The sequence below is a fragment of the Lathyrus oleraceus genome, chromosome 2, assembly GCF_024323335.1.
Source record: "Lathyrus oleraceus cultivar Zhongwan6 chromosome 2, CAAS_Psat_ZW6_1.0, whole genome shotgun sequence".
NCBI classification, from domain to species: Eukaryota; Viridiplantae; Streptophyta; class Magnoliopsida; order Fabales; family Fabaceae; genus Lathyrus; species Lathyrus oleraceus.
Window position 1 is genome coordinate 33,491,265 of NC_066580.1, and position 4,793 is coordinate 33,496,057.

General features: G+C 29.0%; 1 pseudogene; it reads right to left on the minus strand.

The window, feature by feature from the left end:
• Positions 1–3,287: 3,287 nt before the first annotated feature.
• Positions 3,288–3,930, minus strand: LOC127121785 (photosystem II D2 protein-like; annotated as a pseudogene).
• Positions 3,931–4,793: the final 863 nt, after the last annotated feature.

The window sequence follows — 4,793 nt, forward strand, 5'->3', positions numbered from 1 at the left end:
ATAAAAAGATATAAGACTAGATTTTTAGCCAAAAGATCTAATGAAATAGAATACATAAATTATTTGGAAATCTATATTGTAGCTAAATTAACCACTATGAGACTTTTACTTTCAATTGCTGCCACTAAAAATTAGTCATTCACCAATTATATATTCATAATGCATTTCTTCATGACACTATAGATGAAGAAATTTACATGCATAACTTATACTTTAAACAATCATGTATGAAAACTAAATAAGTTCATATATCGCCTATAACAATCTAGTAGACATTGGTTCTCTAAATTGTCTTCTGATTTGATTTCTATAAATTATTTTCAATCAAAATTTGATTATTCTCTGTTCATTACATCATGTTCAACATGATTTATAGTTGTCTTAATATATGTTTTGATGATATATTTATTATCAGAAATGACCGTCAATAAAGTATATCCCTCAAGCAATTCCTAATTAACTCCTTCTCGTGATAATTCTTGTGTTATGATACACATACACTACAACAAAAAATACTCGCTTTAGTCTCAAATATAAGCAACAACAAAATTTAATGGTCTTAAATATAAACAAAGGTCACTTATAATTATACATTAAATGTCATTATTCTAAACATATCTATATTTTTTCACATTTATATATTTTAAACGATTTCCAAAATAAAAAATAGAGGTAAAATTAAAAAGAATGTAACATTTAAATGCATTTAGACATTTTTCTTAAAGGATGAATTTTTTTTGTAAAATTACTTATATATGAGACCAGAGAGAGAGTAGATTCTATAACAAAAGTTTTCACCTCGGTCAACAACCAACGAAGATATGAACCAAAGGCACGCTACATTTTTTTTATTTTAAAAAATACGACATATTCCCTCGACTGAGTTGACAAGTAAGGGGGAAATCTTTAAGGGACATAATCCATACTCCAACAATTATATTTTAGCATCTTATAATATTTTTATTTTATTTATGATCTATTCCCTCAATTGAGTTGACAACAGAGGAAAAATCTTTTATCCAATTTCATAAAAATATTAAGTAATGAATCTTTATCGTCCATTTATAAAGAAACAACGGTCAAAATATTCTCAATTCATCAATTCACATGAAATATAACATATCTGAGTAAAATTTCTTTATTTAAAAAAATATATATAGACAATGTCTTGTTTGTCTTAAATGAAAGAAAAAATATTATTATTTGTCGAACTGCAATGATTGTTTTTCTTGTAAAATTACCGTTGTCATGAAGACAAATTACCATGTTATTGTATACGGGTATCGTTCTCCTTTTTTATCTCCATCAAACTTTTTGATTAGACTTTTTTTTCCTTTGCAAGTTTCTTTCTTGTTTATGTGGGATTTTTAGTTTTCAAAACTAAGTATTCTTTCACATCTTATACTTCATTTTTGCCATTGATTTGAATATATTTCATTCATTTTATACCTTTGTTTTCTGTGCACATGGTTTGTATCTCTATGATATGGATCTAGTTAGGTAAAATTAATATGAATTATGTTCTTTTGTAGTATATTTGTTTAATTTATACTTTTCTTATGAGAGATTTTTGTATGATTAACAATAGAGAGAGGGTTTGTATGCCTACGTATTTTTTTTATTGGTTTTTGTTTATCATGTTGTTTACTTTATATTTATTGCTTTTGTCGTTGAAATTTTATGTAAAATCAGGATAAGTCAATGATACTAGAATTAAATTCTTGTTTTAAATACACTTTTGCTTTTTATGAATAAACATAATTGTGATAATTATGTGATAATCTCTTTGCAATGCATTGTAAACATTAAGATGCAACTAGTGCTTTGATACATGTACAAAAGATTAAGTTAGGATCTTACAAAGAGAGAATCCAAACATATTGTAATCAATAGCTTATTTTGTAATTTTGTAGAAATGTTGACAATTGATTCATGAGTTATTCCATTCATCATGATATTGGATCTCATGTCATTTGACACTTATTTACTCAAATTCCGCATTACCACTTAATAGAAGTTATGAGTATATATTTACACGAAATTCTTATCGCATTGGTTATAAGAGAATGGTGAATAGTATTCCGTAAAAAACTATTTTAAAAATACAAGAGATTTAACATCGCTTAAGCACACAACCGATGTAAAAAGTGGTATTGTAATTCCCTATCACCTCGGTTATCGGTCACAACCGAGGGGGAAACCGAAAGGATTTCTAATACTATAGATGGATATATAGTAATTGGTAGATTGATCTCATATATTGTTGATTATCTCAGTTATGAATAAGACTTTGAAGATCTCCCAACACTATAAATGTGTACGAGATTCGGCCTAGTGGTGTGTTTTCACATCAAATCAATTAAGAAAGGTCATGATACATATCAATTGTTAATAAATTGATTCCTATCAATTTATAATTCCATATCCCACAAGGACTGCTCTCAGGGATAAAGTCAATTCATGTATAAACCAATTCATCAAAAAACGAGACAAAAATGTTTTCCAACCTTTTTATGAACCTATATATGAAGTCATAAACCAATTCTTCAAGATGTTATTCTAGGTTCATTAGGTCAGTTGGCTTTAATTTAGACAAATTCTAATATAATATATCATGGATCGTGGCATATTGAAAATGAAAAGTATAAAGTGCTTAAGATACACTGTAGTGTTGATAGAAAAAAATAGTATTTCTAGTCCATAGATCATGGCATATAGAAAATGAATTTTCATGTAGTTATTTACACGGATGATGCATGAGATGTTAGATTTATTATGGGGTAAATGATGCCCTAATTTCGACTTAATGTCTTTTATTTTTCGACTTGTTAAGTTTACTTATCCTCATGCTAATTTTTCAAATCCATGACTCTACAATGTTCATCTTGTTTCGCTTTGTGACTCTATGTACATAAAGCATGGTCGTAAAGTGCAATTATCCAACCCTACTATGTTTTGACTCTGTCTAGAGTATTGTCAATTATGATAGATTTCAATCGACTTGAAAAAGATTTAATTGAATCATGTTTTTAATGTACTTATACACTCCTAACTTGTTATCTGTCGAAAAATATCTAACTAACTTTAAAATTGTCTTCCTTTCGATTTTGAACTTTAGTTATTCTTAAGTGTAAATATTGTGTATTATATAAGGTGGGTATTTGTTCCACACGTGAACTAGAATTGGTGTTGTTGGACTCTTAAAGTGGTAGTGTTGATCTCCGATACGGTGGTGTGGGATGGAATTGTAAGATTAATACTTCAATATCCAATTCACTTTTAGTTCTCTACATAAGAAATGGGTTTAATGTCCAATTATGAAACCCTTGGAAAAAGAGAATGAATCGAAATATAGCTGTTACACCAAAACTAGGCGCAAAGAACCAACCAAACTGGCCCAGTGGATATATAAGGAATACAAAAACAAAAACAGCAATTGGACCGGAGAATGTGATTGCATTATAAGGCTGCAATTGAATAGATCGAGCAAGTTCAAATTGACGTAACATAAAACCTATTAATCCGAAAGCACCGCGAAGAGCAACAAAAGTCCACAGACCACCTAATTGACACTAACGGGTCAAATCTCCCTATGCTTCAAGACCCTACAGAGTGTGTTAAACTATTAGCTGGAGTAGAGACTGCTGCAGTTGAGAAGTTACAACTTTCCAAATAGGAACTTGTCAATCCATGAGTATACCATGAAGTTACAAAGGTGGTACCTATGAACCAACCCCCCAAGGCAAAATAGGCGCAAGGAAAGAGCAATAGATCGGACCAACCCACAAAAACAAAACGGTCCCTCCGTAACCAGTCATCCATAATATCAAATAGATCATTTTGATCTTTAGTAAATTTACCAAGAGCTATAGTCATAGTAATCCTCCTACCCAACTACTTCAAACCATTTCCGAACACCTCCTAGCATCTTCAGGGATGGAACCTTCGAGGTTTTTTTCATTTTATATATGATATGATTTCTTGTAGACTGTTCCTTGTTTTCGACTGGGTTTCGAATAGAAAAATTATATTTTTGTCGATTGATAACTTAATAGAGTTTCAATTCTAAATTCAATTTTTTAATGAGATTCAACTATTCCTTCGGATTTTTTTATTTTATTACAAACAGAAACTTCTTACAAATATCAAGAATATTTGTATATCTTCCTTCAAATAGGAATACTATTGTTATCATTTTTTGATAAAAAAAAACCTTTTATCGAATTTGAACCGACGACTTACGCCTTACCATGACGTTACTCTACCACTGAGCTAAAAGGGCGTCATTTGAGTCAATTCCCAAAAGATAAATGAAGTTAAAAGTGAAGATAAAAAATGTATCTTACATCTCTCGTGTGATGATTATATACATTGTATAATGATTGTGATTCGTCTATTTGGGCCTTTGACTGTCACATAACGAAGTATATATTTGATTTCATATAATAAAGTGAAGGAAAAGAAAGCGATGCATTTTTCATCGCAATTATTTAATGTTTTACATTTATTTTACTCAAAAAAGAAAAAAATTACTAATATCATTTCAAAGTTTGAAATGTAAATCATCTTATAAAAAATTTAAATTTGATAAAAATTAAACTCAATGATAATCTCATGTTTTTTTTTGTATGAAATCATAATTAATTTATTAGTGGAGTATTTCACAATATTTATAAAAAAAAATTCCCTCTAGAGGAATATAATATATATAGCAGGTTGGTAATGAAAAGAACATTAAGTTATAAACTAACAATTAGTTGGAATACAGAATTAAAGATTTATTCTAAGTATTT